Source organism: Urocitellus parryii, chromosome X (assembly GCF_045843805.1).
Source record: "Urocitellus parryii isolate mUroPar1 chromosome X, mUroPar1.hap1, whole genome shotgun sequence".
Lineage (NCBI taxonomy): Eukaryota > Metazoa > Chordata > Mammalia > Rodentia > Sciuridae > Urocitellus > Urocitellus parryii.
Window position 1 is genome coordinate 54,243,453 of NC_135547.1, and position 17,332 is coordinate 54,260,784.

Here is a 17,332-nt window from a genome sequence, read left to right on the forward strand (position 1 = left end):
ATACATTCTTATTTTTTCTCTTATGCTAACTTTGGATTTAGTTTATTCTTCTTCTTCTAGTTCCTTAAAAATAATCTTAGGTATTTGAGATTTTCCTTTTACTTAAATATAGATATTTACTGCTATAAACTGCCATCTCAGAATGGCTTGTGCTGGATATATGTTTATGTTATGTTTCCTTTGTCATTTGTCTAAAGATATTTTTAAATTTCTCATTTGATTTCTTCTTTGACCCATTGGCTGTTCAGGAACATGTTGTTTAATGTTCATATATTTGTGAATTTTCCAAAATTCCTCCTATTATTGATAATTAGCTTCATACCATTGTGGTTGGAAATGATACTTGACAGTGAGTTTGAACTTCTTAAATATTTTAAGCATTGTTTTGTGGCCAACATGTCTATTCTGGAAAATTTTCCATGTGCATTAAAGAATGTGCATTTTGCTGCTACTGAAAGAAACGTTCTGTATATGTCAGAAATTATACTAAAGTTCAGATAGTTCAGAACTATACTATAGCTGAGATCCAAAATGTCCTTATTAATTTTTTATCTGGTAGATCTGTCCATTGATGAAAGTAGTATATTATATTATATTATTATATTACTTTTTTTCTCATGTCCACTGACATTTGCTTTATATATGTAAGTGTTCCAATGTTGGTTCTGTATATTTATAATGGTTATTTCCCCATGATGGATTGACCCCTTTATCTTTATATAATGACCTTTGTTTCTTGTGACAGACTGATGCAAAGTCCATTTTGGCTGATGTAAATACAGCTACCCTGTTGTCTTTTGGTTACCATTCACACAGAATATCATTTTCTACTCCGTCACTTTCCGTATATGAATGTCCTTAAAGTCAAAGTTAGTACCTTATAAGCAGTACAAAATTGGATTTTGTTTTTGAACCCATCAGTTGCTCTATGTCTTTTTTCTTCCCTCCCTCCCTCCCTCCCTCCCTCCCTCCCTCCCTCCCTCCTTCCTTCCTTCCTTCCTTCCTTCCTTCCTTCCTTCCATCCTTTCTTTCTGTCCTGGGGATTGAACCCAGTGGAGTTTTACCATTGAGCTACATCTCTAGTCCTCTTTATATTTTATTTAGAGACAGGGTCTCACTAAATTGCTGAAGCTGGCCTCAAATTTACAATCCTCTTGTTCCAGGCTCTTGAGTCATTAGGATTATAGGCATTTGCCATGGCACCTAGTCAATATATCTTTTAATTGAAAAATTTAGTGATTTTTATTCAAGATTTTTATTAATAAATAAGAACTTATTACTGCCATTTTAAAATTGCTTTCTAGTTATTTTGTAGATCTTTTGTTCTTTTATTCCGTTCTTATTTTCTCCTTTTGTTTTGGTTTTCTATAGTGCAAAACTTTGATTTTCTCTCTTTGTCACTTGGGTATCTGTTACAGTGTTTTGTTTTGCAGTTTCTTACTTTATGAAGCTTACATCCAACATCTCATAGTAATCTAATTTAAACTGATAACAAGTTAATTTTGATCACATACAAAAACTATAGACATTTAACCTCCAACCCACAATTTGTTTTTATATCTTAATTTGCATGCTTTTATAATTTATCTAACAAATTATTGTAGCTATAGTTATTTTTAACATTTTTCTTTTAACCTTTACCTTGATATATGAAAGACTTACAAATCACCATTACAATATTAGAGTATTCTGAATTTGACTATGTTTTTACCTTTATTGGTGAGTTTTTACTTTCTTATGTTTTCATGTTAGTAAGCAGTGTCTTTTTGTTTCCACTTAAGGAATTAACTTATGCTTTTCTTCTAATGCAGATCTAGTTGTCATGAATTCCCTCACCTTTCACTTATTTGGGAAAAGTTTTATTTCTCCTTAGTTTCTGAAGGTGTGGCTGAGTCCTTAAGGGATAGAATGCAACAGTGACTGATGGAGGAATGGAATAGCTCCAGAGCAGCATGGTCCCAGTGGACAGAGCACAAGAGTAGCTTAGCTTCTGGATGGTGCATCATAATATAGAAAGGGATGAGAAGGCCTCAGGGATAAGAAGGTACAGATTTGGTCACAAGAACAAAACACACATGAGCAGTGTGGCTCCAGTTACAAGATGGTACATGCCACCATCTTGGGCCACACAGGTTAGAGCATCATGTCAACTCCTTTAAGGTGGGAAAAGGGAAGAGTACATCTGAATAGGTTCCATGCAGCTTCTTCAGTCAGGCTCAGTCCTTGCAAGGACTGTAGGAATCCCAAGTGGCAAAAAATAGAGGTGTGTGTTATGGTGACGAGGGCTTCAGGATACATCCTGCCTATCCTTTTTTTTTTTTTCCCCAGAGGAAGACATCCTTCTTGGTTCTGAGCTGATCTTGACTTGGGGATAGGGTGGCACAGTCAAGATGTTTGCTTTCCTTTGTTATGTAGCCATCCTGAGTTTCTGTGTACTATAGGATTTCTGCTACTTGTTTATTATACTTCCGCCTTCTCCTTTATTGTTACCAGAATATAGTATTTATTATTTTGGTTGTTTCATTCAAAGAGACAAGGGTTAGAAACATCTGCTGGCTGTGTTGCTAACATAACTCCTAATTATCTTTAGAAAACATAATTTTACTCAATCTCCACAATAGCTCTATAAGGTAGAAAGTATCATCTATATTTTTTAAATGGGAGGAAAATTTTGAGCTCCATATGTTAAGTATCTTACCCAGATTTTACAAGACTGGAATAAAGTCAGGATAAAGATAGACAAATTTGTGAAATGCTACACCTTAAATTTCTGGTAAATGCATGAACATTTTCAGGATTTATCACTACGTTTACTAATCCCTAGGGATTTGGAAGCGTGTAATGATAGATACCTCTATGGCATATGCAGTCAGGATAGAAGATGATGCCAATATTGTGGTTGAGAAATTAGATACTATACCTGAATTTTAAAAAAAATCATAGCTTTATTATTACTCTAGTTAGTGAAAAATATTTGACAACACAATGGAGAAGATTCATTTATAGTAGGAACGATGATTGGTAAAGTCTTGTCTTCACAATGTTCCCACCTATTACAGCCACCTAGTTCAGTCTCTTATCACCTTTCTTCTACTATAATTATCTTCTTTCTGGTCTTTGCCAACTGTTTCTAATGTCTTTCTAATATAGCCAATACAAAATCACTAGATGAGTCACCCTAAAGTATAATTGTAACCATACCATTGAAGATCCCGTATAAAGACCTTCAGTCATGTACCACTACTTAGGCAAGCATTCTTCCACTGAGTCACAACTCTAGCCCCATGAACCACTACTTAGGAATAAGGAAATATCAGTATGATATTTAAAGCCTTCACAACATAGTCTCAAATACTTTTCCAACTTTACTGGAAATCTCTCCTGTATTTTATATCCTATCCAACAAAGAATTTTTGTATCTTTCTTGCAGCATTTTAGTTCACATTGTTTGTATTTTCATTTAACTTTCATTTTATAGATATTTACCAAGTATTTGCTATTGCCACATACTGTACTTGATGCCAGATGATATGATGGTGAACAAACCAAAAATGATAAAGTAGTAACTATCTTGTAAGTTTGTTGATACAAAACTGAGATTTCTTCATTATTTCATTCTCTGAAACACAATGACTTCCACATAGTATGTGCTTAAAGAAAAGAGTGCATGCCTAGGACTGAGGATAGAGGAAGGGAATAGGAACTGTTGAGAAATGTGCATAAATAAACATTTGGAATTAAACAAAATATTCTATATTTTGATTTGGCTCCTGGTTACCTGGGTATATACATTTGTTAAAACTCAAACAACAGTACAACTATGATTATTGTACTTTATTATATGTAAATTATATTTTGATATAGTTGATTTACAAAATAAAAGAATAACTAAAGAAATGCAAGGAAAGAATTGATTGTTTTAAAAGTGAAGATAGTGGCTACTTTGAGGAGGAGAAGGAGAAAAGTTTATATTGGTACAGGGCATGAGATGGGGCTTGTGGGCTGGTTGGCACTGTTTTGTTTCTTGATCTGAGTGGTGGTTATAAGCATCTTCCCTTCAGAGTACTTCATTAAACTATCCTTTTGTTTTATATGATTTTTCTATATCTATGTTTCATTTTATAATCCAAATGTGGAAAACTGAATTAAAGTGGATTATCATTACTTAAAGGCCACATACCAAAGTGCAGCATTGGAACATATGGTTATAGAAAGTTAGAATTGGACAGAACTATGGTGATTAAATTGTCCAGCCTCTTCATGTTACAAATGAGAACACTGAGAACTAGCAAAGATAGATTTTTTAAACTCACACAGTGAATTGGTAGCAACTTGGGGACTATGCTTTCTGACTCCCTGTACTGTGTGTGCTCTTTAACTGGCCCAGGCAATAAAATTGCAATTGACTGCCACTAAAATGTTCTTCAGCTACTTGACAATTCATGACAACATCCTCTATTGTTAAACTGGTAGCACGCTGTTCATTTAGATACTTGGGGGAAAGATGTTTAAGGATTTAAATACTAAAGCTTGTAAAGAGTGTCATTGGTAATGTCTGTTTTGTTAAATATAAATGACTAAATTTTTATCATAATTTCTGCAGAGCTTCTGTGACTTCAAAGACTGTGTTCTTCCACAGGGGAACTCTAAAAGGAGTTGAAGACAGGCAACAATTTGGAGGAATATTGCTTTGAACTTGAACTAATTATTAAAGTTGCAAAATGTCATGCTGATTACACATAGTCAAAAATTTTAACTTTGACTACATAAAGAGATGGAATATTTCAGTTGATTGCTAATGCTTATTATTACCCTCAAAGGCCACCGATATATTTTAGTAAAGTATGTGACATGGTTATATTTACTTCAGCAAAGCTTGTGAAACACGCATTCATTTTTATGCATGCTGTGATGTTGCTGTCACTTGATAACTTTGGAGTTTATTTTCAATTCTTATGAGGTCTTTCTTTTCCAATTAGATTGCTCTCCCCAGCATTTAGAGATAATGCCAAATAGTGGTTTATAACTCTATTGAGCTTTGTTACAAAGCATGAAATTTAAAAGAAATTTAAATTTGAAATAAAAATGTCCTGTGCCTTGTCATTTTTAAACTAATAAATTACTACTTTAAAAATTGAACCTAAAGACTGTTTACTAAACTAAAATAAAAAATAAAATTTAAAATAATTATATATTTATAACAAATTAAATATTATTGAGCAAATTTTAAAGTAAATCTAGTTATTAATTCAATAACTAGGACCTTTAAAAATTGTGTGACAATCACAATTAAATCTAATACTATATTGCCAAATTTTAATTAGAGGACTTTTTCCTACTATATTCTGAATCTATGTCTATTACATTGCTCTACTGTATCAGGCCAATTCAAAGGAAGAAGGGACTTGGCTGGACTCTGTTATCTGCATAATTTATTCCAATAGATGTTCTTAACAGTCTACATGGAGAAAATTGGCATTTTCTCTATTATTTATATATTAGTCACAATAAATAGCAGAATCCATTATAGGAATTTGAGCCCCTTTTGTTCACAATGGACATCAGTCTTCAAAAACAGGCAAAATAGTATAGGGGACAATCTGTACTCTGTGAACACCATGTCCATGTGTTGGCCCAATAACCTTATGGAATATGAACCATCCAACTAGCCAAACCGTCAGTAGTTATTTACTCCTACCAATGTTACCAAAATGTTTTTGACAAGTAGTAGCAGAATAGTTCAGCACCTGACCTGGAAACATTTTTTTTCTGTTCCACTAATATAGATCTGTAACCAGGATGTCTGTCCTCCCTTTTTAATTTTATCTCCTAACTCTTCATCTGTTAGGAATTATGATACCTCCATCCAAAGATGTTAAAGTCCAGATCCATCAGTTCCTGTCAATGTGGCCTTACTTAGAAGAAATATGGTCCTTCCAGGTGATCAAATTAATTTGAGGTTTGAAAAAAAAAGATCCATCTAGCCAAACCTTCAGTAGTTACTTACTCCTACCAATGTTACCAAAATGTTTTTGACAAGTAGTAGCAGAGTAGTTCATCCCCCAACCTGGAATTTTTTTTTTCTTTTCCACTAATATAGATCTGTAACCAGGATGTCTGTCCTCCCTTTTTAATTTTAGCTCCTAACTTTGAACTTGAACTTATTATTAAAGTTGCAAAATGTCATGCTGATTACACATAGTCAAAAATTTTAACTTTGACTACATAAAGAGATTGAAATATTTCAGTTGATTTAGTCCCATATGACTAAATCTTTATTTTAAAAAGAGTAGGTTGTGCAGGGTGCAGTGGTGCAAGCCTGTAATCCCAGCAACTCAGGAGGCTGAGGCAGGAGAATAGCAAGTTTGATACCAGTCTCAGCAACTTAACAAGGCTCTTGGGATATACCTCAGTGGTTAAGTACCCCTGAGTTCAATCTCCAGTACAAAAAATGGGGAAGGAAGACTTGGACACAGAGGCTGATGTGCACAGTGCAAAGAAAATGTAAAGAGGCAGAGATATAGTGAGAATGTTATATGACAAGTAGAGATCTTCAAGGCAGAGATTAGAATTACATCAGAAAACTACCAAAAGTTAGGGAGAGGCATGAAACAGATTCTCCCCAACAGAGCTCATAAGCAACCAACATTGTTGACATCTAAGTTTTAGAATTCTAGACTCCAGAACATTGAGATAATAACTTTCTATTATTTTTTTAGTTGTTGATAGACTTTTATTTTATTTATTTATATGCAGTGCTGAGAATCGAACCCAATTCCTCACACATGCTAGGCACAGCCCCAGCCCCTCTATTATTTTTTTATTAAACATTTTTTTTTTGTTGATGGATGCTTATTTTTTATATACAGTGCTGATAATTGAACCTGGTGCCTCACACATGCTAGGCAAGTGCTAAGCTACCCAGTTTTCAATACTTCTGTTAGGACAACTCTAGGAAAGGAATACACCATCCCCTCACCTCCCAGCAGAAATGTAACAAAAGCTATACAATATTTCTATCTCGAAAAAAAATCTTTTTCTATCAGTCATCTAGCTAGTTTAGGGATAATGTTCTATATAGAAACAATTTGACTTAACAATGCCTTGGAAAGGCTTTGTAACCAGCTACTTCTTCAAATGATTCAAAAATAATTTCTCATAAGATTTTATGTATGTATGTATGTATATAAGTTTTGGTAGTACTAGAGATAGAATACAGAGTCACTTTACTACTGAGGTATATCCTCAGATCTTTTTATTTTAAGATAGGGTCTCAATAAATTGCTGAGGCTGGCCTTCCAAACTTGCAATCTTCCTGCCTTGGACTCTGGAGTTGCTGGGATTATAGATGTGTGCCTCCACACTGAGTTCTCATAAACATTTTTTGGGGGGTGAGGGGGAATCAGGAATTGAACCCATGGGTGCTTCACAACTGAGCCAAATCCCCAGTCCTTTATTTATTTTGAGAAAGGGTCTCACTAAGTTGCTTAGGGCTTCACTTGCTGAGGCTGGCTTTGAATTTATAATCCTCCTGCCTCAGCCTCCCAAATCACTGAGATTATAGGTATGCACTTCAAAAACTTTTTTGAGAAAGCTTTCTCTCTTTATGAAAAAAATGCAACTGAAACTTGAACTTTAAAATTATGTATATACTTTGATATTTATATATATATATATAAATATGTGATATACAAATACACTCATTATGTATGCATGCAAAAAGAAACAACAATTCAAAAAATACATGCTCAATTTTGTTATTTATGCTCCAATTCACTAGGACAGCATTATTACTACCATCAAATAGCATTTTTGTTCTAAAAGATCTGACATTTATTTAAATAACAAAGATCATTTTTATTTCTGCTTCAGATTTTGTATACACACCAAAAACTCCAACCCTCTCTCATTTTTGCAACAAAGACCTGGTCTAAGACCTATGCAGAGATGAAACTCTCTCTTTGTCTAGGATGCATTCTTCAATCTGATTAAATAGCACAGATGGTCCCTCAGGCAAAAGCCCACATAACATTAGTTTTTGGAATGCACAAATTTTTTCACTTTCTATGAAAACACATCATTTGCATACTGATTAAGGTCTTCAATTCTTTTAAGATCTGAGAGCTATATGAGAAAATGAAATTGCTGCAAGATTCCTGTTGATTTCAGTGGGAGTCACACAAGTGAAATGATGGTCAGGAATATGTCCTAATTAGTAAGCACTCCTGCCTTGCTGCACCTTAGTTATGCCACTGTTAAAATCCACCCACTAAATTGAGCCTATTGTCTAGTCTCTGAAGAAATTAATGTTACATTTGGGTTATGCAGAATGTCAACTGATAATACTTAATAAGCAGAGAGACTTGAAAATACCTTTCAGTGGCTAAAAAATTGTGTTTCCTATGTTGGAGTTCATTTTTTCCTTACTCAATAAACAAAACAAAAGGGATTAGCAATGTTTGTTTTATCACTAAAAGTCACTTAGAGACTTTAATGAAATATTCCCTAGAATATTCATGATTTATTAAAAAGATGAAACATTTAGATAGTAAGATCACACTTACCTTTGCACATTTTTATTTTGCATCTTTTTACATAGTTTATAGGTCTTCCAAACAGTTTCTGACAAGTAGTATGCTTTTAAAAAAGTGTGTATATAAAGTTTCAATTTAGGTATAGTGAGAAATCCCTAGTGTTATGTTTAAGAAATGTGTCTTTGACCACCAAAGCAGAAAACTGGCCTTATATATTAGTCATTGACCCCAAAATGACATAAAGGTATTCCCAGACCCTATAAGGAGAACCATCGACTTCCAACAACCTAGTTCATAGAAACAGTTAAGCAAGGAATACAAGCATTAGATTTCATTTGTTATAGATTATGAATCTGGTGTTCATATTGGAACTGGGGAAATATCATACTGGAAACTGTGCAGGACAGAAACTGAATAACAGCCATACAACTATTGCATGTGTTTCATGGAGAAAAACTCAAAGTCAGAAAAAGTATCAGTCTTCCTTTCTGTATAAGATATTCCTCTCCCCCTTTAAAAAACAACAGGAAAACAAAGTCCTAATCTTCTCATTTATTTAGAGTTAAAATATTAGTATTTCAAAAGTAAATGTATAAATGAGGAAACCAGATCAGTGTGCTGGTGAACACCTGTAATCCCAGCTATTGGGCAGTCTCAGGCAAGAGAATGGCGAGTTCGATACCAGCCTGAGCAACTTAGTGCAACCCTATCTCAAAATTTAAAATTAAAAAGAGCTAGGGATGTAGCTCAGAGGTAGAGTGCTTGCTTAGCCCCTGGGTTCAATCTCCAATACCAAAGAAATAAATAAAAAATAAATGAAGAAACCAAGGGCCAGAAGAGACTCATTCATAACCACATACTAAGTAATAGCAGAACCAAGAGAGATATATTTTGGAGCACATACCAGGATGAATAAGCTTTACTAAAGCACTGCTTTAAGTTCAAATGTCATTTTTTTCTTTCAATAATAAAAAACAAATCACAAAAGATGAAAAAATGTTGATAGCTTATATTTTGTTTGGATACTAACATTATATCAAGGTCAGAATAAGATTCAAACTCTGATTAATTTCCCTATAGTCTTATAATAAAAGCATATTTAGTCTGCTCAGTGAGAATGTCCACATCCTAATATCTAGTTCTATCATAAGGTCAAAAGATGTATGATCCATTTATTGAAACAGTACATATTGTACACTTCATTACTGAAATTTCTAAGGAATTTGAACAAAAAATAAAATCTGCTATTGGATTAGAAAGAGATCAATAAAAGTTAATGGGTTTCCTTTGACTCAATGATTTTAAATATTTTCTAATCTCCAACATTTTTTCACATAGATATTAATAATTTTCTGAAATATAATTAAAATGGGTATATTATCCAGACTAAATTGGGTTTTTATTACTGAAATATTGGGCCTCAGGGTTTGCAATATAAATGTGGTTTAAAAGAAGCCTCTTACTGTGTGACATGTAAACAATACTTTATATTTAGATTCTCAGCATCACAAAGGTATATTTTAAAATGATATTAAATCAATATTCTGTACCTGTTATTTGTTCACTATGCATTTAGCACTGTCTTGTTTTCACCAGGGGTCCTGTCTCTAGATGATCATAAATGTTCATTATCCCTTTCTATGAAGTGAGTTTTGCATAATGATTCCATTTAGCATTCCCTCCCCTTCCATCCTCTGTTCTCAGTCTATTAGGATTGTGACATGTGAGTTTCAGTTTTGTATAAAGCAAATGTTCAAATGGTTAGTGGCACAACATTGAAAGTTTTATAGCGTGTAAACAGAAATCTTTTGGTGTATGAGCTTACTTTTTCCTTTCTTTCTTTCTTTTTTTTTTTTTTTTGGTTTGGTACATTTTTGGTTCTTTTTCAGATTGTTGCAATGTGACTTTTAAACATTAATAGTCCCCTTTATATAGAAGTGCTCCCATGATTATATACCTGCCCTTTTACTCCCTTTCCATTATATAGGGGCTAATAAGATATTTAACCATACCCATCAGTCAGAGTATATGCATTGACCAAGAGTATGGACTGGCTTCCTCTAGATAACATGCCTAGGCAAAGTTGCTATATGAGAGTTTTACACCATAATGGGGTCAAAGCCTTATTGCTCTGGCTCCAAGAGAAAGTATGGATTTGTCTTTCCAAGTTTGTATATGCTACATCTATAGACAGAAAATCAAACAGAAGATTATTATTCAATTCCGGTGTGACTTAGAGCTACTTCAGCTACAAAAAAAAAAAAAAAAACAACCTTTGAAATCAACAAATCTAAAAATGCATTCACTAGAGTATGAGGCGTTGGTTCTCCTGTATTTTAATGCTTTGTGAAATGGAAGCCATGTATCTTTATATGGCAAATTTAACAAGAATATAAAATTCACCAGAAGGCACAAGCTGCTATACATGTATTAACTACTATATACTCTCCTTATCTTTCAAAATAAGGGTAATATTTTCCTCCATATCCCCCAATAACCCATATTACACAAAATCCAGGAACCTTACCCCCTTTCTTACTCATGAGAAATTTTAAAATAAGTAGTTAAGTGTTTTCCACACAGAAAACACTCCATTGATACATGTTGACTAAGCAAATGATTTACTATAGTACAGAGCAAGTCAGTGTTAGAATTAGAATTTGGGCTTCTTGATCTTCACCACCTTTAATTCATTTGGTGCTATATTAAGTTCCAAAGGAAAACAAGACAGGAAGATTAAACCACTACTTTCAAAGATCAGAGAATATAGTGAATTTCGCACCTGATGCACATTTTATAATCCATTAATAAATTCTTTTATCAAACATTTACTGAGTGCTTTCTATGTTTTAGGTGCTGTACTAGGTGCTGGGTATCTAAAAAATAAGTATATAATCATCACATAGCTGGAGAAGTAAATACAGAAACAAAAAACCCCCAAATATATGCATATAACATCAACATAACTGTTATAACAAGTTGCTAGCTGGTAAGGACTTGTGATTTTTAGTATGAAAAATTTAGAAATGTTACTCACCCTATGAAATCACACAGCATTTAAGTAATATTTATAAAATAAATATAATAGGAGGGTTACAGTACAATACAATACATGTTATAGTTGATATTATTATAAAATAGACTAGTGGCACAAATTAAGTGGAATCAACTTCAATAAAAAGGTTGCTTGAGCTGAACCACAAAGAAGAACAGGAAAGATAGAGACAGCAGCATTTACAAAGATTAAAAATAATCACCTTCCAATTAGAATAGTCCTGCCTACCCACTGTTTAAATAAAAAAGTTTATTATATGTCTGTTAGAATTATTCTTGTGGCATACTGGGGATTGAAATGGAGCAAATTGTCATATGCATTTATGAATATGTCAAAATGAACTCCACAATTATATACAACTATAATGTATTAAATAAAAAAGAAAAAGAATTATTCTTATGGGGCCTAGAGGTTTTTATCAACTTTTCAGTAAGTGAAGAAAAATGCTAAGTCTAGATTTCATTCATCTGTTTAATGTAACTCCAGGAGAAACATGGGGACAAAGAACAGGGGAACAAAGAAATGGTTTGTCAGTAATAAATCAGAAAAGAAACTACCAGGAACAAATAGTTAGATGTGTGTTTACTCAGCAGGAGGGCAAGGTGTAAGATAAGAACTGTTGGAGAGAGAAATTCACATGTATAAAAACAGATACCCAATAATAACTGGAGGCACTCACTATCAGAGGAAAGAGGAAATAGTGTCTGATCTAAAAATTACTTGGGACATGATCTACTAATTTCAACATTAATTGTTGTATGTGTAGTCATTCTGGCATTCTGCTAGATTTCTCAGCCTTTGGTCAAAATCCCTGCCCTCGGGAAATGCATAATCTACTTGAAATGCTAAAGTAAGCATACAAATAACTACAATGTACAACAGAATATGAGAATTTCAAAAAGAGAAGCCCACATGAAATGTTCTGGGGCTCAAAGGAGAAAAAAAGGAAAATGAAATGAAAGGAATCCAGAAAGAATTCCTAGAGGAAAGAGCATCCAAGTTCAAGCTCTGAGTAGAGTAGGATCTCAAGAGGCAGATTCAAAGGAAAGTGCCCCAGTCGAGTACCAAGAGCGAAAACATGCAGGTGATAATGTTCAGTAATAAAATGTTCACATAACACAGGGAAGTTCTACCTGAGCATAGAGTATTTAAGAGAGAAAACTGAAAAGGTAAATCAAGGCTATGCCTTTGAAGTCAAAAGCAGTGTATTTGATTTGCTACTTAATCAGCAACCACTAATTTTAAGGAAGGATGTGATGCAATGGACCCATACTTGGGAAAGATACCTAGAATAGTTTTTAGCCTAAAATAGTCTGTCTCACTGTCCTCAAGATGTGTTAATGACAGACTGTAACTGTATGGACCATTGGTTCACTTTTGAATGACATGAGAACTTGTTCTTTAGTTAATGAAGACTACTGATAACAGGATGAGCTATTTTGAATAAAACATCATTTCGGTAATTTCTGCTTCACTATCCCACAGCAGAGTGCAAACATGTGTCTTTAAAGTTCCACTGAGAAGGGATAATGCAAAATCATCCAAGATAGAGACAGGATGGAAAGAAGAATTTGAAGAGGGAGGTGGGGGAAATAGCTAAGCCTAGACCTTTTAGAAAGTTCCTAGGACTGGAAAGGTGACTTTTTTTTTTTTTTTGTGGTCACCAAATAGCTGAGAAACAGACTTTTAAGTTCTGTGAGTAGATGGGGAAAGAGATGGAGCTTCAGATGAGTCTTGTCTAGAGAATACATGAGTAAGTCACAACCCAGCAAAGAAGAAGCAGTACCATCCACCTCCATGGAAATTAAAGGCATGGCTAATAAACACATTGGCAGGGACATTTGAAATTCTGGATTACATAAATACCCAAAGCCTTCTTACAACTCTGGAGAAGGACAAAAGGAAACCCAATAATGACTGATATTAGATTGTCCACATGTCTCCTATAAGGGGATACCTGATTTAACTTGGTTTAGAACATAATGGGATATTTCTCATATTTGGAGTTTATGATGGGGTAAAATTAATATGGTATACACTAGCAAAAATGTGTTTCTGGCTTTGATCTAGGAAACCAGATGCTATTCTTATGAGACAGATATGAGTGGTCAAAACATGAGAATAGGGAATAATTCTATAAATTGGGCCCACTGTGCTGACCCCCCACATGCTTTCTTTTCCAAGAAGAATTTACCAGCATACCTGCCTGGCTTAAGTGGACAGGATGTTACATTTCTCAATAAACTACCTGTTATCTGCAGGAGAAATGCAGGAATGAGAGGAACCCAAGTTATGCTGAAGTGGGAGACTGTTGTAACCCTTTTCATAGACCAGATCCCAAAACTCACAGAGATAAGGATAATCCCTCCTAACCATAGAATCTGTCAGAATTTATGAAGAGAAATCCAATTAGAACCAGTCAGCATGGGTCAAAGTGACTTAGAGTTGTTATGGCATTGGGGACTTGAAAGCCTGATGTCATCTTGCTATCAGTAAAAAGTCAAGAAGTGGACTTGGGTGGAAGTTTCTGGAAACTTCTCTGGGATCCCCAATGAAACTGGGGTGCAGGAGAGGCATGTTATCCCTTTCTCCTCGGAGAGGATCCACTCTCCCTTGAGAGTGTCCCCTTTCCTTTTTCTATCCCTTCAATAGACTCATTCCTGTTACTCTGAGTGATAGGTCTGTAATCTTTCTGACTTGATTACAAGAATCAGTGTTTGAAAGAAGACAGGGGGTGGGGAGTTCTAAGCAATGTCTCAGTTTCTCAGAAGGCACCAGCCCTGTAACACTATCAAGCACCTTAAGAAGGAATAGTATTATTTAACTATGATAGAGAACTATACTGGTATTTGCATGCTTTGCTGAGTGTAATGAGCCTTTTTAGTATGACAACAAGCTTTAATAACTCCATTCTCACAATGGCAGATACCTATAACAAAACATGTAGCTTTCTGACAGAAGAAATAGACAGAATTCTACCCAGTTGACAGGGTTCTTTTCTTCTTGAATATGTTAAAATAAACTAAAAAATTATCCTTGACTCAACCTGCATGTTGAGATGAAACCTGTGTCTGTAGTGAATTTCCTCATATTCCTATTTCCATCACATTTGCATTCAGTGGCCACTATTAATGGAAAGCACACAGACATGCACATGCACAAACATACATGCACGTGTATGTCAGAGGAATCTTATCTTCCATACTTAACTTAATGGGGGAAATTGCTGCCCTGCCATTTTAGCATTGGCAAGAAACCAATCACTTGCTCAGTCCTACAACATCCCTAGGTTCCTTGGTAAATGATAATTACCAGTAAGTCTGTAACTATGGGCAGGAATTGAAAAGCCTTGGGTCAACAGTTTTAGCACAGTTTAAAAACTACTTTTCAATGCCAACTTACTAGATTAGCCTAAGAACCATCTATGGGTTTTCAATACTCTCTGATGTATAGAAAATAAAATCTTGCTTATATAGCAAGTGTAATCTCTCTTAATATTTCTTTCTCTCCATCCTTTATATGCCTTTTCAAAATCCCCCTTTCTATCTCCCTGTCTATCCTTCCAAAGCCCCAAGTCCCAAAGACAGGCTCTTGTTCCAGATTATATATTCATCACAGCCAGTGTTCTGTATAGCGTAATACAATAAAATCAATGCAACAGTGTCACTTGTCAGTCTCTTTGTGCATAAGATAAAATGATGCCATGTGAGACAAAGTAATATGGGGTAATGAGTCATCTCCAACTTTTGTAAAATAGCCTAGTCAGTCTGGGCCTGGGGAGAAAACGAGGAAGACAGGGCAATCAGAGACTCAGTACACTAGTGATTCATTTCTTAATTTATAGAAATGAAGTTCTTTTAAGCTGATATGAGCAGATCAACTGACAAACCTGCTATGCACATCTGCACTTTTATTATACTTTTATTATACCTGCTAAGCACACCTGCATTTTTATGATAGTTTGCCTGAGGCCATCGTAGTGGCAGGGCCAGGAATACATTAGTAAAATTAGAAGAAATATCATCAGGTAACTTCAGTCTGCAAGTAAACAATTAACAGCTCATTAAGGAGAATTTCACTTTTGTGGGAGACTGTCCTTTCCTTGACAGATTTAAGCTGGCTAATGAATTGAGGTTTCCACTACCAGGGTCAGGAGCATCTCAAAGGCTGTACTCACTGTCTGACTCAGAGTTTTCTTTTAGCATACTTATTGCTCTATAATCATCTACAGAATTATCCATATTTATTATGGTAGGCCAACCAGAAAAAAACTTACCTTTCTAAATTCTTTTCACAGTCCTGATTCTGTAATATCTCTATCTCATTCTGGGGTATAAGTTAAATATGCTGAATGTATGCAGACATATTTTAGCCTCTGTAAAGAGTTTTAGCAGAAAGAGTTAGTGGTAAAACTGAGAAACAAAAGGGCTGATGAAGCAGTAAAGTGAGTACATATTAAAAACAGTTAACTCCACCCCCCAAATTATAAATAATAACGACAGACAATTTCCAAACCCCTCACCATGGTCTCAATCAAGTTTATATTGAGCAACATCACAATCTGCTTAATAGAGTCATTGAATGCACTTTGGAATTTGTTTGGCATTTTAAAACTTTTCTCCCCAACCAATAACTAATTGGACTTGACTCTAATGCAGAATTTGCTAATTTTCTAAATAGTGTCTTTATAAAAAAACACTTTGATTTATAGATCTCTAGTTGAATTTGAAGTGAATACTTTGAAAATGAGCATATAGTTAAAAAGAATAGAACATACAAAGTCTCATTCTGTAATAAACTACTGTCATCTGATATGCAGGAAAGTTAGAATGTATTTGAAAAGTTCTTGTCCCACACTGTTGTTAAAAAAATATTGAATCAGGATATAATTTTAACCTGTATTATGTTGCAATAGGATTTATTCAGTCATTCAGCTAACATTTATTGAAACTTCACTGAATACCAAGCCCTGGACTACAGGTACAGAGATGGATTAAATGGGTTTCTGCTCACCAGGACTGCACAGGCTACTTAGGGAGAGAGATGTATAAATGGCTAATCACACTGACATTCATTAAGTGTCATGAATTATGTATGACTTGAGCACTGTTAGGGCCCACAGGAAAAAGCAAACTCTTAAAGGTGATGCCACTGAGGCCTATAGCAGTGACTGGCTGGTGTCTCTGGGTATAGTGGAAAATATACAAAACACATAATGGACAATATGTGCACAAAAAATATACAAAAGGACATAATGGACCATGCTATTCTCTCATAGTACCTTGACCTTTTCCTTTGGAACACTTATGTCAACAGACAGTTATGCTTGTGACTATTTCATTAACATCTATTTCCCTGATAAGACTATGAAGATCTCAAAGAAAGGGACTTGTCTGGTTTTGTTCACATCCCCTGAGATTATTATAGTGCTTGGCATACAATAGATGGTCAGTTATTATTTGGTGAATAATGAATAAAGAAATAAACACTTTTAAGCTATGGGGAGAGACTGATTATAGGAACCTTCACTACAGTATCAGTATCTATCACTTGGCCCTTTGAGAAGCTTCCTCTTGAGTTTTCTTTTAAATACTTCACTCATCTTAACATAGACAGCCATTCTCTGACCTAAGCAGATAAAACTGACGTACCACCACACCCAAAATCTCATGACAAATTTATCATGAGCACAGTACACTCTATCTCCACAAGCAACACAACTATCTTTTGAGTATCACCTATC